The sequence below is a fragment of the Anser anser genome (genome assembly GCF_964211835.1).
Source record: "Anser anser genome assembly, chromosome: 3".
Taxonomy (NCBI): Eukaryota; Metazoa; Chordata; class Aves; order Anseriformes; family Anatidae; genus Anser; species Anser anser.
Genome location: NC_139722.1, coordinates 27,972,591 through 27,998,351, shown reverse-complemented (window position 1 = coordinate 27,998,351; position 25,761 = coordinate 27,972,591). Strand labels below are relative to the sequence as shown.

Sequence of the window (25,761 nt, the reverse complement as noted above, 5' to 3'; positions counted from 1 at the left end):
AATTTCTCAGCAGTGCAGTATATATAGCTGATTCTACTGTTCTTTAAAATAGTGGCACACATGTTTAAAGCACATTGAACTTCCAGAAAATATTAGTCAACTATTGTAACAACTACTCCATAACTTAAATGTTGCAGTGCAGTGCAGCCATATCCACCTTCCCAGATAAAATGTGATTATATTGCTGCAAAAAACGTAATAGCTGGAGTTGTACGGATTAAATCAGTGAATCATGACAGTAAATCCAAGCACTATTCTATAGGTACACTCACAAGTCTTTTGAATCTGTAATGTAAGATATTTCATTGTACGTTCTCAGTCCTATGAAGGATTTATGCCATTCTGAAGAACACAAAAAGAGATCACAAGTCCCTTGGCACCCTACCGTGTTAGTAGGAAGCATCCTGTACATACCAATGTTAGTAAAGAAGCTAGGAAAATTTTACCATGTGTAGAACTGATGTGGTTTGGATTTCACAGATATATTAAGTGAAAATCATACGGGTGATAGAGTTGACTTGTATTTTAGATGATGCAAAACTACTACACTGTACTTGTTATAGCCTTCGGTCCTTGGTGCTATATTTCAAGGCAGCAGTAAAATGTTCTCATTAATTTACCCTAAAGGAGATAAATACAAAGGAAAATTTGAAATGAAAAGGTGAACTTTCATGTTTGAATTTGAAAAATTATATGTGAACAGTAATGAAAAAGCACATGAAATGCTGATATCTTATGTAAGGAAGGGACAGAATCTTGCTAAGGGTCCAGTGATACCCTATTTTTCTGAAGAGCTCGTGGAGTTACCTTACTAGTAAAGTCCATATATCTATATACTTGTGAACATGGATACACTGTGTACCACAGAGAATGAATTAATAAAGATATTAATTAGAGGTTATGGCTAACAGTTAATTTCTTTGTCCCTATTAAGCTTGAATGTTGAGAAAGTTTTCTTATTCATTCTGTGCCACTAAATAGGATTTAACCCATGGCTTCTGTTTTAGATTATTCTAACCCATCAAAAGTGGTTTAGAATGCATATTAGGGGGATTGCTCCCTTAATGTCACATAAAAAAACAACAGGACAGGAAAAGTAAAAGTTTTTGGAGGTTACCATTTCTGTTTACCACATTTCAGTCAACAAAAAAATCCTTATGGGTATATATAAGACTACAGGTAGTGTAGCAAGAGGTAGTTTCTTCTCCAGAGCTACCTCCACACATCTAATCTCAGACTGTATCTTGCATGCAGTTTCTCATGAAATATGCCTTTCGAAATTAGAAATCATAAAGAAAAGGATGTAAAATATAGCACATATGTTAATATATATGTTAATAGAAAACAGTATCCTCTTTGATTTATGTATTTAATTCGTTTCACAATCTATCTTTTGATTTAAAATTATCCTTTTCTTCTGCAGGGATCTTAATCTTTCTGCAGCTCTTGTACAAATCAGTGTTCTGACAGAAGGGGAAGACAGCTAAATTAATTTTAAGAAATTTTCTGTCTTTTTTACTTTTACCTTTGGAAGAACATTCCCTCTGTCACATTCTCCTAAGTTAACACCATATCCTCTTCACTAGACTCAGCCTGAAGTTTCAGACAATTATTTACTTTTCATCCCACCTTATCCCCAACAGATTTGGGACCCTACACAGCTGTCTTTAGCGGGCTTTGGCAGCCTTAAGTTGTTGCTTAAGTTGTTTTATACACATTGTTCTCTGCCTCTTCTTCTGATATCCATTCTTCTGATGTTCAGCCTTGCTCTTGCACCCTCAGCTGGAGAAATCCTTGAAAGAAAGGTGATTAGGAGAAGGAACCTCTGCCTATGGCTAAAGTAATCACAGGGTTTTTGTACAAAGCAGGAGCTCCAGGCTTCAGCTGATCTTCTTCTGCAGGCAGACCCAGATGGAAATGAATTCACCTTCAGCTGTAGCCTAGCAGGGGCCAGGCTGCCTCTCTGGCAGGCAGTCTGCTTCTTGCAGGTACAATATTAAGTGAGCACTGACTTAAATGTCACTGGCAAGGCTATGAAAGCTATCTCAAACCTGGGCAAGGCATCGGCTCTTGTTCAATTGCAAATTTGCACCTTGTAAAGTTTGATTGCAAAATCTGCACCTTGAATGAATATATATTGAGATACATTTTTAGGTTGATCTTGCTGAGAAAATCCTTGCCTTATTCTCTAAAAGAGGCTGATGCCTTTATCTCCTGTGCCAGCTGCTGGTGCTGGTTTGTTCACATAGCCTTTTCAGACTCAGCAATAACCTTAATCTTTTATAATAGGTGACCACTATTTTTTTAAATTATTATTTAGAATACATGTCATAAACAAATCTTTCAGTACCTCAGAAATAGAGTTATACAAAAATATTAACACTACCTCACCTTTAACACCTGCTTAAGAACACGTTGTCTTCCCTCCCCCCCCCCCCCCCCCCCAAATTCCAATGGAACTAAACAAATTGTATGATCTCTGTTTTTAAAGACCTTGAATTTCTCCATAGCAAACAATTTAAGCTGTTTTTCAAAACAGATTGAGATTTACTTAGACGAGAGCTTTAATTTTAAGAGGTTGCTTCAGGCACAGTGAATTAGTGTCATCATCTTTTAGTCTTTTAAGATACACCTGAAAGAAAAACTATCAGCTTTACACGGATAAAAAGCTCCTTTTATTGTCAGCTTGAATTAAAACTGCTTTTAAATTCACAACAGTCGTTGTTAAGAAACATTCCTTGGTAGAAGTATTTAAAAACTAGAAAAAAAAAAAATCAAAATCAAAAAATCCCAAGCCAAGAATGAAGAATTGTAATTGTCTGGAAATAGCAGAACTCCCATTCCTAAACTTGTCTCTTAATAAACCAATTGAAAACACTACTGACATTTATTTTTGTAGGCATTTCTCCGGGATTATCAAGCAAAAATCATCTTGGAATTGGAATAATTCCAAAAGCAATTCCACTGTAGCACTTTGCTGCACAAATACTGTTCACTCTTCTTTTCTACCCAAAAGGAAGGTAAGAAAATAACTTCTCTTGGAAGGATCATAAGGTCATGTTAGAAATCTCAGCTCCTTGCATGTTTTCACAGTAGTAGCTAAAATAGAATATTATCTTGCTGTCCTGGTTCCAGTTAGGACAGAGTTAATTTTTGCTCATAGTAGCTGGTAGGGTGCTATGTTTTGGATTAGGATGAGAAGAGCGCTGATAACATGCTGATGTTTTAATTGTTGCAGAGCAGTGTTTACACCAGGCCAAGGACTTTTCGGCTTCTCGCTCTGTCCTGCCAGCGAGCAGGCTAGGGGTGCAGTAGGAGCTGGGAGGGGACAGACCCAGGACAGCTGACCCAAACTGGCCAAAGGGGTATTCCATACCATCTGACGTCATGCTAAACAATATATAGGGGTGGCTGGCCGGGGTGGGGGGGCCGGCTGCTCGGGGATAGGCTGGGCATCGGTCAGCGGGTGGTGAGCAATTGCGTTGTGCATCACTTGTTTTCTTACACATTATTATTATTAATACTATTATCATTATCACTATTATTATTATTGTTATTATTATATTCCTGTCTTAATAAACTGTCTTTATCTCAACTCACAGGCTTCACTTTCCCGTTTCTCTCCCCCATCCCAGAGAGGGAGGGGGGAGGGTGAGCGAACGGCTGTGTGGTGTTTAGCTGCCAGCCGGGTTAAACCACAACACTTGCTCACTTATAATATTCTCTGATAGCACAGGACAGTGCTTGGGCAAAGTGCTGTTGCCAGCATTGAATGATAATATCTTTCAGTATTCAAGAGGGCAATAATCAAAAGAAAACAAAACAAAAACCAAACCCAAACAAAAACACGTTACTGTTACAGTTTGAAGGCTTTAGAAGACAAATATGCAGGCCTTTATCCTGCAACAAGCTTAAGTGTGGACAGGCATCAATTCTTTGCCATTCATTGCCAGGTTGGAACAGATTAGACAGGACCTGTACCCTGAGCTCACTTTCAGGGTGAAACTGGAAGATGAATTTTAAATTGGTCTGTACCATTACAGAATAATGTGAAATATAGTGTCAACATAGCTGTCAAAACAAGCAAATTTGTCTCAAAAATTTTGTCTGAAAAGTACAATTAGATTAAAAAACCCAGTCTATATTCCTAACATAGGTGAAGGAAATTATTGGTACAGGCGTGGATTTGTTATACTTGAAGGACTCTTGTTGAAGATAGCTTGTTTTAGTGGTTTTGGCCTGTGCTAAAGCAATGCTTTAGGTTGTGGGTTTAGCTCTCTTATGCCCATATAAATTATATGCTACTGGGCAGTTAGTAATGCCTGGAGAAACCTGGGCGCTCCCCATGGCTCTGTTCCTCCCTTGGTTTTGTCATCACCATAATGATATACAATAGGCAGATGTCATTTATTAATGAATCAGTTTCAGTGTGCCTGTGGTGGAGCAGTGTGCCTAAATTGGATTGTAGTAACCTGCTAGCAGCTGGAACTAATAGGTGCAGAAAAAAAGAAAAGGGCAAAATGAGATGCCTGAGCTATGGACTGCTATGGAAAAGGTCATAGACTATCAAGGACTGAATAGAAACTCTGCTGCAGAAAGGTGCAGATAGTTTCAGAATTTTCGCAGAGAAATCTGAGAACTGTTAGGCAGACAGATCTAGATAAGAAAATAAGCAAGCAGTGAAAGGATTTACTTAATGGTTATGCTAGGTCAGGGAGGATCTGGATCAGAGGTTAGAAAAGGGAGACGGGAGAATAAGTAAAGAGGTTTTCTGAGGAAACAGTCCAGGAAAACTTCAGAGAAAGGAAGTTGTCAAGCTGCAGTCATCTAAGGAACCATGTGCAAGGAAGATCAAATAGACTTTTTGTTGAAAATGCAAATGTTGTTTTCTCAGTATGAGATAATAAGCTGCTCTGGGTAGGAGCGAAAGAAAACTTCTGAGGGAATCTTTGAGTCACTGCCAAAATAGTTACACACTGTGATCCTTCCACAGGCAATCACTGTTTGTACAACAGCTCCTGTTTTGTTAAATAAACACTTATACTCTAGAATCCATAAAGGTCATTACAAAAAAAAAAAAAAAAAAAAAGGATGAAAAGATTGCTGTCCTACCATCCTACTGCAAGTGGACCAATAAGAATGGGTGAACTAATGATTTTGAAGTGTCTCTGAGTCTGCTTTCTAGCTTGAGTGACTCTGATTGTACTCCATATTGGGAAACTTTGTTATCTTCTTTTGTCAGCATCCATCTGCTGTGAAGATTCTGGTGGGTCTCTAATAGGATGCATCAGTTCCACTGTATTAACCAGGCAGTTCTTGAAGAGAAGGTAACTCCATTAATCCAAGCCAATTTTTTTCAAGGGGAGAAAAGCAAACATTTCTTTCTAATAACAAAATCCTATCATCTGAGGAGACAATAAAGTTAGCTTATCATTCTTGGTTTTCCAATAATTGCTTCAAATTATATTTTCTCTTCTTCACATATAATAATAATAAGGAGGATTTCACAAAATGATGGTGGCTAGGTCAATCCATGGATGGCAAACTTGCTAGCAAAATAAGAAAAAATCCCTCTGAACTCAGCAGCAGTGAGCATTTCTGGTTTTACAAAAGCAAAGATAATGAAATTTAGACAAGTCAAAAAAGTATTCAGTCACTCATGACTGTGAAAGATTTTGTCTCTTTCGATTTTTTGCAAATTCAATTTTTGTGCTTGAAAATTCATATGTGATTAAATTGCATGGTGGGTAAACTTCCAGGGTCAGGATTTATGAAGTCAAATATATATAACTTCTAAAACAATTAGGCATACATTACTTCATTATATTGGTTTCCTTTACATGGAAGGCATGAGAAAACATGGGCCATCAGAAAACTCATCTCAATTGTAGACCTAAAAGGTTTTGCACAAATTGTATTGTTTAACTAATAACAGCTCATTACAGTGCATATTGCAAATCTTTGGTTTAGTTCTTGGATGGTAGGAAAGTAAGGTTATAGACTGGATTCTTACAGGAGTTTTGTGTTGAAGAGATCCCAGTAAGAACAAATCATAACAAGATGTAAAGCTTTAAACAAACAAAAAAATAACAAACAAGACTTCTATGTGCCAGGTGAGAGCTTAACTTTCCTGAAGGATCTGACCTTAGCTGTATCAGTAGAACTGTAGAATTCTGGCTTTTCTACATTCATTTTTATAACTCATTTTGAATTAACCCTGCAGCATTACTTTTAACTGCTAAAAGGTGACATAATATCTTCTACAGGTCACTGCAGCGAAAAGGAACCCTCCCAAATGTTTTGTAATGATTTTTGATGCGTTAGAGTCAGAATTAGAGGTGATGTCTCCAGTTCACAGGTAAAAGTCTCAATATCACATTTTCCACTGTGAAATAATTTGATTTGTTGTTCTTTTTAGAGACTGGGCTCTGAAGAAACACAATGTAGGAGAAGGCTCTCTTCTTGTTTCATGTTTTTGTGCCATGTAGTATATAACAAAGTGTCTGAGTATCAGACAAGAAGAGAAACTAGAAATAATGTTTCTTGTCTCCCTGTCCATTTTATAATCTTCACATTCAAATGTATTTGTAAAATTACATCATTGTAATTGGACTTTGCAAAAGTTAAAATCACATCTGTATTGAACTTGGTAAGCTGAGTTCAGCTACTTGCTTTGTGCTATTACAATACTTCTTCCCTCCAGAAAATTATATTCAAACTTCAAGTGTTGATAATCAGCTTTGAAGGCAAAGACTTGATTTGAGCACTTAGTAATGTTAATATAAACACCTGTCAAACTTCCTCCTTGTTCCTTTTAATAGCCTGAAGTATCAGACTTTACAGATGATTTGCTTCCTATATATTTAAAATACCTCTTCACATTTCCTTTGTTGTGTTTAATGTTTTATTTATGATGATAGTTTTACTTATCAATGCTCTGTTTAATTATGTCTAGCTTTCATAAGCTTCTCCTTTTAATACTGTATGTTACACTGATTATTCACCAATACTGCTTTTTGTTATTCTATGGCACTTCTAGCAAAAAACATTGCAAGATAATTCACTATACAAAGTTATCCTCTTGTACATACTATCTACCTCTGATGACACCTACCATAGAACTGGATAGTGAATAAACTTCTAATTCAATATTAAGCCCCACATTGAAAAGATAAAAATATTAGCTTTTGGTTTGAACTGTGAGCAATATCAAAATCAAAATTATTATAAAGTGGAATAAAGTGCTTGTTGCAGTCCAGTTTCCATTTTTAGTTTACCTATGGCTCTTATTCTTTTAAAAATTTAAAATCTGTTTTCTTAAATATAGGTTTTCTCATAGTTAAAATAATTTGATTTAAGTTAAATATTTAAATATAAATTATTAAGTATTTAATTAAAAAATTAAAATGTCACCTTGTTCTTCAACGTTCTTATTTATTTATTTATTTATAGTTAAGGATGTCTACATACTATACATTTTATTCCCCCTAAAACTCCTTTTTAAGGTAATGTACCATACACAAACAAACAAACAAACAAACCAACAAAAAACACCAATACCAACAAAAAAACCTTGGATCTTAACTTGTGTGTGCATATAGCATAAAAAATCCCCAAAGCATTAAACTCTGGAGTCTTAGTCTTACAATGTTCAAATGTTGAATAAAAGGGAGTGGAAGGGGTTAATTTTCCTGACAGTTTGTCGGATGGCAGCACCATGATGTTGAATTTACTCTGTTGTCCATCTCAGGCATTTATCAGCCTTCCTTAAAAGCTTCTTCTGACAATGAAGAAATCCAAGTGCATAAACAAGGTGGGAACTCCATTTTGCTTCTAGTCTTAATCTCAGCAGATTGCTCAGCAGGCATGCTGCCTTCCGAGAGGTATCTTCTAAAGTAAAGCAAGGACAATCCCAGCTCTGACCCCATGACTAACAAACTGGCAGTGTGGAGGCAGCATAACATTCATTTTCTGAGGGCAGTTTCTGAAAATCTCTCTCTAAATGTGGCAGTCACATTTGAAATAGGAACTGTATCCCTAAATAACTAGCTCAATTTGATTAACTTCACCTTTGATATTACCCTTACTGTTTAAAATTATTATTATTATTTTTTTTTAAGTTGTAATTTAAATCATGATCATAGGTCTCATACTGCACCAAAAAGTTCCTCTAATGTGTGTGGGGGACACTACAGCACTGTACTCATGAAAATTTAGTTGCGGGGGGACGTGCTTAAAAGGAAGTTATCCCCTAGACCGCTTCAAAAATATCCACTACTTCCATTTCAATTCAATGCTACAGTTTGCTGTCCTGATCATCAGAGAAGTACAGTGAACATGCCCACTAAGTATGCCAACACTGTTACTGTATAAGCATGAAATAATTCTAGCAGCTTAGGTGAAATTGCATCAATGAAAAGAATTTAACCATATATGCTGATAACTGTTTTCCTGAATTTTTATTTTCATGCTCATGTACTTTTTCTATTTACAAAGGAAATTTCTTTGTAAATGTTAAACTACTGTAGCAGTCATTTTAATTCTATTTTTCCTAAGGAACTTAAGCTATATAAAGGTGAAAAAGCCTAATAAGAACAGATTGTCAAGAAGTGAGAGTCACGTTTTCTTTACGGCAAATCATAAAATTCTTCTTTTAATATCTAACGTATATTTGATCTAGAGGAGGCTGTGTTTCTCATCTGCTTTGTTTTCATAGTATGTCTGAACTAGTCTATAGTGATAAAAACCTTCTGCGAATTTTTTAATCACCTTATTTATCAGTAGACAAGAAGTTATTTTAATTTGATTGACAGGGCAGATTTGATCAATGCTATATTTACAGCAATTTCAGAAATAAGTATCCCTTAAAATTGCAAGACCACTAATCTAAAAAATAATAATAATAATTTAATTCTCTTAAAATCTGCTGAATTGATTTCATATCATATAAGTTGCAGACTAGTTAAAATTTGAAAAATGCTTACAGAGGACTGTAGGCATATATTTTTCTTTCTTTCAGGGTTAGACCTCGTAGTGGCAAGGTTTTGGTAGTGGGGGGCTTTAGAAGTGCCTTCTGTGAGAAGAATCCAGCAATTGCCCCATGTTAGATAGGCGCTGGTTTCAGCTGGCTCCAAAGGGACCCACTGCTGCCCAGAGCCAAGCCAAAAAGTGATGTTTGCACCTCTGAAAGAGCAGATTTAAGAATGGGGGAAAAGAAAAAATCAAATCAAAACAAAACAAACAAACAAAAAACAGAACAACAACAGCAACAAAAAAAAACCACAAACACAACTGCTGCACAACAGAAGCTGGGAGAGTGAGGAGTGAGAAACAGCCCTGCAGACCCCAAGGTCAGTGCAGAAGGAGGGCAGGAGGTGCTCGACGCACGGAGCTGAAGTTCCCCTGCACCCTGTGGAGAGGCCCCTGGTGGAGCAGGCTGTCCCCCTGCAGCCCATGGGTCCCACACGGAGCAGATCTCCACGCTGCAGCCCGTGGAGGAGCCCCCGGTGGAGCAGGTGGATGTGGCCTGGAGGAGGCTGCAGCCCATGGAGAGCCCCCGCAGGAGCAGGCCCCGGGCCGGAGCTGCAGCCCGTGGAGAGGAGCCCACGCAGGAGCAGGGGGTCTGGGGGGAGCTGCCGCCCATGGGGGACCCGTGCTGGAGCAGTTTGCTCCTGGGGGATGGACCCCGTGGTACAGAGCCATGTGGGAGCAGTTCTTGAAGAGCTGCTGCCTGTGGTAAGTTTGGGAAGGACGGCATCCCGTGGGAGGGACCCCATGTGGAGCAGGGGCAGAGAGTGACCCTGAAGGAGCAGCGGGGATGAATCATCAGGGACTGACCGCAGCCCCCATTTCCCGTTCCCCTGCGCTGCTTGGGGGGAGGAGGGTGGATGGGTGGAAGGTGTTTTTGGTTTCTTTTCTTTGTTTCTCACTTCTCTGTCTTGTTACTAATAAGCAGTTTTTTGCCCATCATGGTAATTGTTGAGCGATCTCCCTGTCCTTATCTCAGCCCTTTAGCCCTCTTCATTGTATTTTCACAGAATCACAGAATCATCTAGGTTGGAAGAGACCTCCAAGGTTACCTAGTCCAACCTCTGACCTAGCACTAACAAGTCCTCCACTAAACCATATCATTAAGCTCTAAATCTAAATGTCTTTTAAAGACCTCCAGGGATGGTGACTCAACCACTTCCCTGGGCAGCCCATTCCAATGCCTAACAACCCTTTCAGTAAAGTTCTTCCTAATATCCAACTAAAACCTCCACTGGCACAACTTTAGCCCATTCCCCCTCGTCCTGTCACCAGGCACGTGGGAGAATAGACTAACCCCCACCTCGCTACAGCCTCCTTTAAGGTATCTATAGAGCACGATAAGGTCGCCTCTGAGCCTTCTCTTTTCCAGACTGAAAACTCCCAGCTCCCTCAGCCGCTCCTTGTAAGACTTGTTCTCCAGACCCTTCACCAGCTTCATTGCTCTTCTCTGGACTTGCTCGAGCTCCTCGATTTTCTCCCCCTTCCCCTTTGAGGAGGGGGAGTGAGAGAGCGGTTGTGGTGTAGCTCAGCTGCCCACCTGAGTAAAACCACCGCAGACCCAAATGACACCAATGGGAGTATTTCCACTATTATTATTATTATTATTAATTATTATTAATTATTATTAATTATTATTATTTTATCATTATTATCATTATTATTATGTTATCAGTGAAAAAAAAACTCTTAACGGAGACAACAAGAAAGTGAGATTTTCTGTTCTCTGATGAAAAATTTACTATGGAGGTTAATAGAGACATCATTCTTACAAAAACCTGTGGTGCTTAGAGGGCAATTCAATATTTTGCTACATTTTTTGAGAAGAAAGTCTCTTTTGTTCTTTCTCAAGAACAAAATTTGAAAATGTTTTTAAAATGTCTGTTGCAAAGGTTTGGATCTGTAACAATGACAGCTTTCCCAGACTTAAAAACCTTCTCTCCACCACAGCAGCTGCCAACATGCAATAATGTTTATGGCATTATTGTTGTCCAAAACCCTGCTTTGATTAATTTAGAGCCATTTACTGAAGGCTAGCCAGGTCTTTAGAAAGGGATTTTTCTCCCCTAGACTGAACCCATATTTATCTTCAAAGATCCCTTTAGAGTGAAAATTCCCACTCAAGCGTTTAATCTTCAGCAGTTTAAACAGTTGTATTTATAAATTCAGATGTATTTATAGTGACAGAAAAATAAGTCACAATACTTCAGGTAGAGCTCAAGCAGAATTTTGGCATTACTTGCAAATGTGGAAAGACCCACAGTATAACTTGGGTCTCTACAGAAAATTCACAAGGAGCAAGAAGGCAGTTCTGTGTACACTTTTGGAGGTCTGGAAGCAGCGACAGAGAATGTGAATAGGGATGAAAACAGGCTAGCGTAAAGGACTGCCAACCCAATGCATAAGTAAGAAGGTGGAAAAAGAAATGCCACCTGTCAAAACACATGCATGGGCAAAGGAGTTTCTGGGAGAGAGAGCAGCAGCAGGAGGAAATGAGCTTGCAGGAGTTGCAGGGCTTTTTTTTTTTTGTGTAGCAGGCAGTTTAGGAATTTTCTGTTTTTAACAGGTGTTTCTACATAACTGCTTTTGCTACTCTTTTCAATCTTTTCATACAATATATGGGCTGTAGATTTTTAAGATTGAAAGGGGCAATGCAAATCAACTAATATAGGATGCTGGATAACCCAGATTGCAGAATTCAGTGACTCGTGGTACTGGTAAAACTTTTATTATGGAACATTTTAAAGAATGACAACAAATTTTTATTTAAAATTTTCAAGTCATGGGTAGGAATATGACAGATTCACTACAGGTTTGTTTCTTTTTTTGTTTATCTATTTATTTATTTTGTGTAGTTAATTAGCTTTTCTTTTAAAATTAACATATAACATTTTCTTGGATACACTCAATAAATAGTAAAGCTGTAACTTTTTACTAGGAAGATTTTTCCAGACCTTGAAGTAACTTTTATTTTGTCAAAATCCTTTATTTATTTATTTATTTATTTATTTTATTTATTTATTTTTGATGTAATTATTCTGTATTTGCAGGCTCTGGTGACTGTACAGTACCTACCATAATATCTTGAGGCTTCAGCTTTCCTCAGAAGTCCACACTCGAGTATAGCCATATGCTTCTTGAATATAGAAACATGCTTAAATTTTAGGCAGAGAATTAAGAAGGCAGCCCCAGAAGACTGTTCACTCTATATAAGGTCAATTTGGTCTTTGGTCATCTCTCTATCTTTGCTGACTATATGTATGGCATAAATGATAAATTTCAAACATGTGAGTTCAGATTTTACTGCCAGACGTTTTGTGCTTTCACCTACACCATTACTAAAGATGAGGAATAAAATTTGGCTAAGACTAGATGTAGAGTCCAGGACACTCTCAAAAACACCTCACTTGGATGTTCGTTATTAGGTAAGAAGTGCAGATAATTCAGGTCATGCTACTACATTACTACATCTATCTTAGTTGTTTTTTTTTTTTTTTGTCATCTTCCCATCAAAGTACATTTGACTGAATCAAATTTTCTGTTCACTTAAAATATCAATACATTCATACTTTCCATCTAGCACTTAAGAATTTCCTGGTGTCCTAACAACTTAAGGAAATCCCCTTAAGGTCTGATGTTCAAGTTATTTGATCCTGCAAATTCAAAACTATTTTTATTTTTATTTTTATTTTTATTTATTTTTATTTTTATTTTTATTTTTATTTTTATTTTTATTTTTATTTTTATTTTTATTTTTATTTTTATTTTATTTTTATTTATTTTTATTTATTTTTATTTTTATTTTTATTTATTTAACTATTTAATTAATTTATTTATTTATCTTTAGCAGTTTCCTCTTTGGTATACACCCCTGTGAAAATGTGACATCTTCCAACTTGGTTATTTTATTTTTCTTGCTTTGATTTTTAGTGTGTCCTGATTGTAGCCTCCTACTTATATTTAGCTATGGACTCTAGTAATCTGGACTGTTAAAATACTTTCAGCATCTTGGCCTAATGAAATGGGAAGTGAAGGGCTACTGTCTGGTACCTGTTGATGTAGCAGTGTTGGGAGGAGACGAACTGATGGGAAGCATGCCTCAGATGAGGAATTTTCTTAGAGGTCTTTTTCCTTGTTCCTTTGTTCCTTGTTCCAAACCTGCTGATCTGCTTGCATATTAAGCTTCAGGGTAAACCTTCTCCAGCAACAACAAAAAGAACAAGGCACAAAACCCAGGAGCCTGAAGACAAATTCAGAAAAAAAAAGAAAAATAAAAAAGCTGGGGGATGTTCATTTTGATACAACTTTGGAAAAAAAAATGCTGGAGTGTTTATCCCTTAGCATAGAATAGGAGAACAAAATGGGGGAGTTGGGGGTTTGAGATTCCAAGTTTCTAGTTTTCCTTGTGCTCAGTGTGGGAAACATTCAACAAGACTGGATCTCTCAGGAGACAGAAAGGTGGAGGCTGGTAAGTGCCTATACATGCTGACAAGTAATAGTTGCATCTGTTTATATTGGGTTTTGATACAACAGGAGACATTTGTGGTGGAATTAAAATGTGGAAAGTTTTATACTCTAGTAGCAAGTCCTCCCTTATTCAGTGTCTCAGGTTTGACATATCACAGTCACTTATGTTGGATAATCTGACATGCTGACATAATGAGAGCTGATATGTCACCCTAATGATTGGCCGATTCTGAGAAATGAAATAAGACATGGCTCATAATATCAGAGATAAGATTACTATGGCTTTCAGTAACATGCTCTTTCCAATCAAGATCATAGTCAAGCTGTGCTAAACATATATGCATGTGTATAAGGTCAGCCACATAATTTCATGCTTTTACAATTACGACTACATTATGGAGAAATTTTACAGGGTTAAGTAGTAATGCAGCCAAAAGACATCTATAGGAATGTAGTAAAGCATACAGAAATTAAATTGCTTTAAGTGTTTAATGGCCAATAATAGATTTGCTGTAACTTCTTTAAGGCATCTTACAGGATTTCATAGGAAGGAGGCAATACTATATTAAATTCCAAAAAGATGATTAAAATGATGGAAATGTCATTTCTTTTTAAATCTGTCAAGATTAACTGTTCATTCCCAAAGACGCCAAGGTTATGTACAGTCTTACATTTGCTCACCCACATAGAACATTATTGGCATTCCTCATGGAGAGTACAGACATAGCAAAAGCAGGGACATTTCTAGGCTGTATCTGTCAGAGTTCCTTTGTGTTATGCAGTTACTGACATGGTAGAAATACTACAAATGATTGCAATTACTATTACGTTACAGCTATGACAGTTGAAATGAACACAAATTTTGAGAAGCATTTTATGCACCCCTTTTGCTAAAAGCTTTTAAAAATCTTTTATTGCAGACCTGTGACCTTGCAGAACATGATTGACTGTCTGAGAAATAAAAGGTGCACATTTTCCCTGTCAGACTGCTGAGCCCTTTCAACTCCCATTACTATAAGGGGAAGGCAAGGGCTTTTGGCACCTTTTATGCAGAGGTCTTACTGGAAGATCTTTGTGATCACCAGAAGTTGTGTAGTGGAAACACTCTTTATCTGGTAAGAGATGTATGATTGTCTCCCCTGAGACCAATTTTCTGACTGTTTCTTTTTGCCATATTCAGTTTGCTATAAGTAATATTGCACACAGCAAACTTTACTTTACTTTAACTGGTAATATTTATAATTATTCTGTGCATGTTTACTTTAAAATTTTTTATTTATTTATTTTTGATTTTTTAACTACAAACTGGACTGCACAGTGTAATTCAGCTACACATCCTTTATTAACTAGGGAATATTGATTAATTTTGTTTGCTGAACACTTTGCATAAAAAAAAAAGGAAAGAAGTTCACTTTCAGACTGAAATTATAAGGAAGAAAACACGTTTTATATAAGCCTTTAAATACATGAACTTATGAAATTTAAATGTAGGCTCATATTCCTCCAGGGAAAATAAAATCATATTCAGGAGAAACTCTTTCCATAAAAATAAAGAAGGAGAATTTTTTGAAATGAAATAAAATTCATGCAGCAGATACAATGCTGTTTTCAGCCACTAGAAGTTCTGTCCTGGAAGCTACAGCACAAAGAGGGGAACTAGTATAATGCTTTTTGCTGACCTGCATTCCTCTCTCCCTGTGTAAAACTTACCCTAGACAGCACTTTAGGTGCACACACCACTGTCAAAAGATTCATTTGAAAAATCATAGTATCAAGGATTTGATCATAGAGCTTTTCAGTTTCTCAGTAAATTTTTACAGAGTCTTAACTTTAAATTTGAGTATCAGTGTACCATTTAAAATATTGGGAAATAATAATAATAATAAAAAGATATACATTGCACTAATGCATTTAATTATCTATCACACAATCTTTTAAAATATCAATGAGATACCACTAAAAAGGAGAGGAACAATGTCATTTCCCAGCTTTTTGTTTGTTTGTTTGTTTGGTTTTTGTTTCCCCTGTTTCTTCTGCTTTTGGTTTACTTAAACATTGGCAGCAATGTATGTATAATATGTTATTGGGAGGAAAGAATAAAATTTATTTGGATAAAAAAAAAAGAAAAAAAGATTGATTTTGTTTTATTTTACAGAAGAACTTAATTTCACAGATTTCCAGCAACTCTGAAAGTGCTTGATCAGTACAAAAAAAGGCAAAGTTAATTAATGATTTCAGTTTCAAAGCACCTTTGATTAACTGAAGCCAGTACATAGGGAGGCAAACTACTTTTCATTAATGACTCTTTTTATCGTTTCTATTATAAAATGCCTCTAATTGACAGCATATATTTTCCAAACAGTCTGTATTATTAGATTAGAACTCTTGACGTTGTTCACATCTGGGTACATGAGCAAAAATAATTAAATCTAATAATAATGGAAAAAACACAGTAATCCATCATACTACTACTGTAGCATGAGCAATGAAGTCTGAGTGGGTGCCAAATTAAGAAATGAATCCATAAAAATATGCCAATTACTATAACCATAATAAAATTTCTACCCCTGTTCAAATAAATATAAAGCATAATCCTCTCTCTCAATCTCAGTGGGGTCCTCCAAGTCTTTACCTTTCAAATTGTACCTAAACGCATATTTAAGGTGACTAGCATTGCTTTAGAAATCACACATAACACCATAGCCCTTACTGAAACAAATCTCCAGGATTCTTCAGTTTAAAGGTTCCCCATTTCCTGTGCAACTGGCTAAGTTTCATCAAAACATTTGGTATGATGTGTACATTTCTTCAAACTCATCATTCATATATTGACAACTTCCTAAGGTAAGTATATTGTGTGTAGTGTGATTTTCTTTCTTTAGACATCTTTTGCATTCTTTTTATGTCTCTGTAGCAAATGTTCCCCCTTTTCAGGTTTTAGAAACCTGATTGAAAAGTAAATAGAGAGCTCTGAACATTCAGAAATTTTGCCTGTGCCCTCTGAAAGGTACTATTCAACAAACAGTTATCCCCTTGTTCCTGGTGAAAATGGATTATTACTTGTAACAACCAAGAAAGGCATTGTGTTTCAGCAGTGCAGATGCATGCATCAATATCACAAATGTTTCACCTTTTTCCATATTGAAGAAGTTTGCCTTGGTAGATGTGCTCTCACTAAGGACTCAATAGGGCCAGTTCATAAGATCATCAATAACTCTTTCATGACGAAAACTCAGGAGGTCTCTGGTCCTACCTTCTGCTGAAAGCAGGGCCAGCTACAGGATCAGGCCAGTTCTCTTAGGGTTTTTTTCAGTTGGGTCTTGAAAACATCCAAGCGTGGAGACTGCATAACCTCTCTGGACAGCTTCTGCTGGGCTGTCCTCAATGGGGAACAGGCTTTTCTTCATAACTAGCCTAAACCTCTCTTGTTTAAACTTATGCCTGCTGTCTCTCATCTTCCCACCACACATCACTGAGAACAGGCTGGCTCTGTCTTCTTGATAACCTTGTATTACTGTCAGGCTGCTGTTAGGTCCCCCAGTCTTCTCCAGGCTCAACAAGTCCAGTTTCCTCAGCCTCTCCTCAAAGGGCAAGCGCTCTACTCACTGACCTCTTGGTGGCCTTCACTGGACCTGCTCCAGTTTATTAGTATCTCTCCTGTGCCCTCTCTTGCCTCCTCTAGGTCACTGATGAAGATGTTAAACAGGACAGGTCCCAGGACAGACCCCTGAGGTACTTTACTTGCTACTGGCCTCCAGATAGAGCATTGTAAATTAACCACAATCACGACCAATCTTGTCTACCCATCTAGACTGTAGTATCATAAATTGGACACAAGAAATTTATGGTAGACATGGTTAAAAGCTTTGCTGAAGTTGAAGTAAATAACCCTCCGTTGCTCTCTCCTTACTCACAAATCCAACTGTTTTATCATAGAGGGCAATTGGGTTGGCCATGTAGGTATTTGGTTTTTGTATACTTTCTGTGACCAACCTCAATGATATTTCCATACATAAGTCATGAAAAAATGTTTATTTTCAATCAAAGAGCCATAAAAAATATCTTCCACAAAGATGCAAAAATGCTTTGATAACATTATTATTATTATTATTATTATTATTATTATTATTATTATTATTATTATTTGGTGCAGGGAATTACCTAGTATTTTATCCAACTTATTTGCAGATGGATGCACTCATGGCTAAAGTGATGATAGATTCTGCTCCAACTAATTATTAGGTTCTGTAATACAATTACTCATGATGAGGGTAGTAGAAAATAGTGAGCAAAATGGGATATCTGCATAAGGATGGAAGCTACCTCATACAACTTGACAATATAAAAATTGTAGCTATACTAAACAATTATTTAGATGCCCTCTATAGTTGGTGGGGAGACACAAATACTTAGAATCATAGAATATCCCGAGTTGGAAGGGACCCAAAAGGATCATCGAGTCCAATTCTTACTTCCCAAATATGACTCATTCTTCACTAAGCTCTTTCAGGATGTTTTTCACCCTTCCCAGTTCTCCACACTTCAGAACAGGAGGAGCAAAAATGCCCAGCTTAGTTGGTGTGCCCAAATTTTTAGATGGCCTGTGTAAGGTCACATTGTCTGGTTGTCATGGGATTTCCAGGATGGCAGTGGAATGTCCAGAAGAAAGGATGTCTTTCTGGACCGTATACTGTAGGTGGCACCATGTTTACACAGTAAGAGAATTTTTGCAGTTTCTTGGTAAATATCTTAGTCAGCAGAAACCAGGACATTCCCAGGCTGTAGGACTTGGCACAGAAAACATGCTTAAGGTCAAATAAATTTTGAATGCATAGGTCATGAAAGTATGATGAATTCTAGACAATGGAGCATCAATCATCACACTGAAGACTAAGATCTGGGTCAAATCCAATTATTTGTAGTGGGTAAGAGGGCTGCAAACTGTGAGAAGCATGGAGAACCTTTATTACCTTGGAGTTACAGGATAAGCAGATGTTTTCTGCTCAGTTTAAAATGAATGGACAAATAAGGAATAGATCCCCTTGTTATCTTGAGATAGACAACTTGCTGCAGAGCAAAAACTGTATGGAATAGACACACACAGACCAACAAAAAACAAAAGCAGCAACATATTTTAAAAATGTTAGATAAACATCCACAAAAATCCCCCTAAAATTTTATCTATAGGACAAAGCAAAACTCAATTATTTGATGGAAAATAAATCACAGAATATGTTCTTTGCTGTAAATGATGGTACTGCTAAATGTTTTTTTTTTTTCAAAGTAAAATAAGCTATTTATCTTTTTTTTCTTTTTTTTTTTTTTCCCACTACCACCAGCAAACTTTTTCTGTGTGAAGTCTGAGTTAATTCAAATTCAGTTCGTTGGCAAAAACTTCATATTCCATACTCCACCAGTAGAATCAACCTGAATAAAGACAAGAAATAAAAGGATTTCTTGCTAGTTATGAATATGAACTTTATTATGGTAAGAGAATAGATACATTAAAAAAAAAGTCACTGTTATTTCAAAACAATTGATTCTCAGCTAAAAGGAAATAGTTTCATTTAGGCATGATATTAATAATAGCTATTGCTTATTTTATACTGCAGCAAATTCATGGAGTCCTTATAAATTAGAGCAGTTCGGAGCTGAGGAAATATCGAGTTTACCACTTAAGTGGGAAGTCTTTCATTTTCAAGATTAGTAAAAGACCACAGATACATGTAATTTTTGTGGTACAAGGTTTAAAAGTACTGTTAATAATATTTTGTACTGTCTCAAGTACACTTGGTCCACAGACTTTCCAAGTACAATCAAAGGAAAGGTATTCTCAGTTCTTATGAGAGCAAGGATAAGGGCACCCAAATTTTTGATGATGATACCAGATATCTCAAAGGATATGATATACAAGAGTATCCATATCCCTACCTGAAGTCTATAGTTAGCGAAGACAAGCTGGTATCTTTTACTGTTTAGAGTGTTTGATCACATTCTTGGAGGCCTGGACAAGACTTTGGAACACAGCTCTGTTGACCTAAGACAGCCTTAGATACCAAAGAGTAACTTCATGTCAAAGAAATACATCTTATTTTATCAGAAGTGTTCTAAGAGCACTTTAGTGAACCTCCAAACTACAAGAAAGTAGTCTACTGGCAGCCCTTTTGAAATGACTCCTCAAACAGTGCAGGCTCAAGTCCCCAGATATGTTTAGGTGGCTAGTACCACTAGCAATTGATGGGAGCCAAGGACCTAAATACAGGCTACAGTTCTAAACATCTTTGTACCTCTAAGACACATGTACTTTCACAGAGGAAAGTCAACAACGCTCTGTAATATTAAGAAGGGTTACCCTACTGTAGCTAGGCAAACGGTTACAGAGACAGTCCATCCAATCTAATGCAAATGTGGTACAGGCTTTGTAGTGACTTCAGATTATGAAAATATTATGAACAATTACATGTCTTGCATATCATTATTTCTTTGAGAGCTTTCAAAAATACCAGCCCTGGACTAGATATTTGCTGTCCAATCTCCCCCAGATTTGGACTAATTATTCCCATTAATACTGAATTGTTGACAATTTACTGAAAAAAGTATGCATTAGACAATTCATATATAGAAAGTAAATAAATCTTAAAATACTGCAAGGGCATAGAGAAATGAGGATGTATAAAATTCAATAATGCAGGGTTGGACTTTATAATGAAACACAGGTTGTCATATTTAAGGCTGTTTTGAGGTGAAGTTATGTGAAATTAATTACTTTTTAATTGCTCAGACTAGCAAAATTTCTTCTCCATGCACTCTCTGTGCATAAATGTACTTCAAAATCAATATATCATTGAATCAAAAAATACCACTGCATTACCACTGCATTACCGCAGCATTACCACTGTTAAAGCAAAATTTAGCTAATTAAGGTGCTTAAGGGTCATTGCAAATAAAAATGCTATTATTTTAATTTCTTTCACTTTATAAAGTATAAAACCAATTTCATTTTTTTTGATTGCAAAGCAAACCATAAAGATATAAACAAGCACCCTCAACCCTGGTCAAATCTGCTGAAAGCATAAGAGGAATTCTCCAGTCTGTGAACTTCGTCTTACATGTTATGGGCTATCAAGGATGAATTGTACTGCAACAGAAGGAGAAAAGCCAACTCACATTATCCACTTTGGAATAGCTGTATGGGAATTTTACTGCTTGATTGAAGTAACAAGAAGCTGGGCTTCAGCACTCAACAGCTAAGTTTGTCCAACATGCCTAAAACCAGAATTGGTAACTCAGAGAAAGAAAAGAAGGAAGGAGTACTTCTGAGACTTCACCAGGAAAGCAATTTATTTTTAGTGTCTCACAACTAGCCACTACTGTATGCAGAAGAGAGGGCCATATTTACAGATGAGTATAAATTTAGCCAGGGTCTTAGATCTCTTACTTGGAAAATCATCCTTGTATGGATTTACAGTGAGAGAATTAAGCAGAGCTGGACAATGCACAGAGATTTTGCTCCAGTGTAGAAAAAAGATCCTTTATTTTCCCCACAGTAAGTATTTAGACAGACTGTTTGAAAGCAAAATCCAGAATTGTGCCTCAGAAAAACAGTCTTGTACAAACGCCCAATTGCCTGTGATTCTAAGGGTTGTGAAGAATAACAGCTTTGTTTTTGTAAACTACTAGAAAACTCAGAAAGCATGAAGGTCAAGTTTGAACAGAAGACAAAACAGTAATGATTCTTAAGAAACCACTATTAAATTTTAACAAAAATGAGTCAGACCATTGTTCTCATAATTATACTAAGAAATGGAATAGTGCCCCAATATTATATTTCAATGGGGTTTCCATGCTTCTCTGATCTGGCTCAAATAAGACTGCCAAGAGCAGAACTACCACTAACACTTCTAGACTATGTGGTCTGTGGTTTCTATTAGAAACATCAAAGCTGCTTCAGTTTTAAAAGATCTGGAAAAAAAAAAAAAAAGGCAGTGCAGTTCCATTTCTCATATATGTTATTGTCACCAGTGGTAGCAAACATAAAGTGACAGGGAAGTTGCCTTATCTTTGTCACTGTTTTCTGACTATTTTTTTTTTTTTGATTGTTATGGCTTTGTTGGTGACAAAGACTTGCGACCTTCAAGAATCAAGTTAGGTCCAGAAAGCAATAGTTAATTCAGATAAATCATTTTGGAAGTAGTCAGCAAAAAAAATTCAGATTGTAGTTTGACATCTGTTCAATTACTGCTGTCAGTACAGTGGCACAGGAAAGATCTTGATGATAAATTAAAATAAAAAATGCTGATTCTCTCAAAAACAGTGAGGTCTTAGGGAATCAAAGAAATTGGGAATTCAATGTTCTCAGATTATGGAAACTTGAGGATAAGTGAGACCTGCCTGGACCAGCAAAAAATGCATTGAGAATTTCAGTGCTACAAGGAAATTTGCTTTTGTTTCTTAAATTTCTATAAACTAAGGCTTTGGATGAAGCAATCCTGAAGCTTTTTCATTCTGGCCATGAGCTTCTGGAATCAACTCAAGAACAGCTGTATCTGATAGGTCAAATTGAGTGAAAATTGACCTACTGATGGGATGTCATAATGTTATTGTTTAACCAGAACATCTCTGTTTACTTTCATACTGTTGTGGTTTAGCCCCAGCAGGCAGCTCATCACCACACAGTCCCTCGCTCACTCTCACTACGTGGGATGGGGGAGAGAGTTGGAAAAATAAAAGTGTGAGAACTCATGGGCTTAGTCAAAGACAGTTCACTAGGTAAAGCAAAAGCTATGCACACAGGCAAAGGAATTCCTTGATAAGGAATTCATTTGCTGCTTCCTGTTGGCAGGCAGGTGTTTAGCCACTTCCAGGAAAGGAGGGCTCATCATGTGTAACAGTTTCTTGGGAAGATAAATGCAATCACTCCAAATGTCCTCCCCTTCCTCCTTCTTTACCTCTGCTTTTATTGCTGAGTGTGCTGTCAGGTGGTGTGGGACATTCCTTTGGCCAGCCTGGGCCAGCTGTCCTGGCTGTGTCCCCTTCCAGCTCCTGGTGAACCCCCAGCCTCCTTGCTGGCAGGGCAGCACAAAAAGCAGAAAAGTCCTTGGCTCTGTGTGAGCACTGCTCTGCAACAACTAAATATTGGTGTGTTATCACCACTATTTTCATCAAAATCCAGAACACAACATCAGACAAGCTTCTGTGAAGAAAATTAACTCTATCCCAACCAAAACCATGGCAATATCTTTCCCTTATTCACTCCATGACAGATGCTTTTTCTTTCTGTCAGGAACCTCTGTCCTCATATGTCCTTTCTAAACTGAATAGATGAAGCACTTACTCACAAATGATAAGCATTATTTTCCAGCATGGGAGTTTTCAGCCTTTGACTCTTGTTTGAAATCAGTTAGTTCCAAACAAGAAATAATCTCATGCAGTTACTGGTGAACTAAGGAATCTGGGTACACATTCAAGACTATGTCTGTGATTCTGGCAGAATATGTTTCTGAATTGCTAATTACCAAGAATTTTCCTTACTGATATAGATAGCTTACTTTCCTTGTTTCTAAATACGCTAGCAGGCTGAATGAAACATCCAAATTCTACAACCGGCATGCTCCTTTCTTCATCAACAGGAAAAAGTAAACATTATTTCTCCTTTCAAAGTTAGGTCCAGAGGCTTGATATGAATATTTTTGTGTAAAGTTGTGCTTATCTAAGGTTCTTTCAATTATATGTCAGTGGTAAACAATTCCAGGTGAGCTTCATTCCTTCATTGTAGTTTTATGAAGGCTATAAAGCAGCAGGATTCCACATTTAATTTCTGTACATGTTTGGGGTTTCTTCTTTAGCTTTAAAAAATAAGAACACTTTCTTGTCTAATCTATTTTCAATTCCTGTGAGATTGTGTTTTGGGATATATATAAAGGTATATGAATAAATGTTTAGATTAAGGTTTTTCAGCCAGAGAGTTGATTTCATTTCTTTTTTTTTTTTTTTCCCAAAGTTCTGTAATTTGCTAATTTTGACTGCAGTCTCAGTAATTTTTAAAAAATATTTTACCCTTTATATGCCTTCAAAACTGAAATTGTTCTTGTTTTGTAGTCTTTTTATTTTTAATTAGAAGTTTATTTAGATGTTTAGTTCAATGTTCTTTTAAGATTTCCCTGTTATGAGTGGCAAAACAAGTTCAGAAATTAAGGGAATTCAAGTTTCCCTGAAAATTATTATTATTATTATTATTTTTTTTTACTTTGGCAGACTTAAAAAAAGTAACAGACACAAAGTAGAAAGCTGGTGATCTAGAAATCATTGTATTGACAACCAACTTTGGGTCAGTCAGTCACTTGCCTGAGAGAGTGATTCTGGTCAAAACCATGCCAGGAACCACATTAACAATTTAAAAATACTGACAATCTACTGTTTGTGTTTAGAGCCCTATTGTGACACTGACAAACTGACAAATTTGCTACTACAGAAATTGTCAGTGAATCAGCAGACTGCTATCTTAGGGATATATGAAGCATCCTGTACTGTGAAGTACAGGGATGAATATGTTCTGACATTTTTAATTAAATAAATGATTTTGATCCTTGAACAGCTGTAATAACTTAACAGAGATTTCCAGTAAGCTTTATACAGGATTTTCAAGCAGACTTCAGACCTCTCTGTTTTAAAAGATGGCATATTTTATATTTACTTGTCCTTGTAGCTGTTGACTTCTTAATTGTATAGAACAGGCTGTGTTACAAGCTAGAACAACTTTTCCTAAAATTTGAGAGCTCTATGATAGTTTTGTACAACTGGACATGTAGAACTGAAAATACAAGTTTTTGAATTTTTATAACTTTTTCTCCCCCAGTAGCAATTTCAAGATGAAGACAGCTCAAATTTGTTGCTATCTCCAATTGTTATAGAAAACTGGCTAAGCGAAGCATACTTTCCTTCACATTGCAAAATCATCAACAGACCTTCTAGGAGGTGGGCAACTTCATGTTTAAACTGCTTATTGTTGGCACATATGAAGACCATTCCCGTTAGAAAATAATGGAAATAAGAAGATTACAAGAACAGTTATTCCCATATAAATATACACAAAACATTATGTACTCCCAAATTAGGACTTGTTCAGAGATAATTCATATTAATTCATTAATCCATCTGTAGTTTTCTCTTTTGGTCTTTCACAGTTCTAATGAAATGAACAATGGGTGTTTTACACAATGTTATCTCAAAAACACATTGCCACTTACAGTTTCTTTCTTTGAGCTTTTGGAATTTTTAAGCCTCTCTCTCTCTCTGTCTCTCTCACGTTCCTCCCTCCCCCCCATTTTCTTGATATTAGCATCTAACCCCAATGGAGCAGCGTCTGAAGTCTAGTGGGATCTCCAGGACTGTGTCCCATGGCACAAGCCACCTCAATTTACAGAACAGATTTGTGTCCTAAGGAAAACAGTAAGTTTGAGGTTTAGGTATTGACTTCCAGGTGTCTACAGGTACACTAGATGTTTTAACTCTTATTAAGTGAGAATCTAGTCAATGCAGTCAGTGAAAATCTAGTCAATGCAGTCAGGAAATTCAAAAGTTCAATTAAATGAGCATCCAAGAGCTGGTTAACCAAATCTCTCTGCAGGCTCCACAGGCCATATTGACCAGACTTCCACTGACTATAATAATGGGACCTTCCATACATAAAGACACCTAAATTCACATTTTGATATAGAACTGAATCATGGCCATAATCTATAAATAAAATTGCTGTGTGACACTGAAAACTGCACTTCTGGGGCTGAAACAGCATGTGCTGACCACACATTCAGTTCAAAGGCTATTATTTAGCAGAGACTCCAACTCTCATCATAGTATTTTCTCTGGGGTGTAATTCAGTAAATACTTTGTGTTCTGTTTCAGCTTGAAAAGGATTAACACAGCCTGAAATTCATCTTTTTTTTTTTTTTTCACTGTAGCTGTTCTATATATAGTACAAGACAAAAAGGAGAGCACAAATTCTGATCTTGCATTTCAGACCTGCCCAAGCAGCTGATTGCACTATAACCATAGAAAAAAAGTACATGAAAATGAGTTAAAATGGCATCACAATTTTAATCACAGTTTCATTCTTTTCAGATACTGTGATTGCTTTCCTATCAGTCTTTGTGATTGGTATTTGGCTTGCTGTATTTTTACCAAGATTAAGTCTATCTAAAGTAATCTTAGCCTTTCTAGAACAGTGATGGCCACGCGTGCCTGCTTCTTTCATTCCCTGTAGAGACT

General features: G+C 36.6%; 1 long non-coding RNA gene across 1 annotated transcript in view; it reads left to right on the top strand.

Moving 5' to 3' along the window:
- Window positions 1-3,449: 3,449 nt before the first annotated feature.
- Window positions 3,450-25,761, top strand: part of LOC310896430 — a 223,467-nt gene continuing 201,155 nt past the window's right edge. The window contains exon 1 of the long non-coding RNA XR_014581481.1: window positions 3,450-3,469. This is a non-coding gene — a long non-coding RNA (uncharacterized lncRNA). The remainder of the gene's footprint in view (window positions 3,470-25,761) is intronic.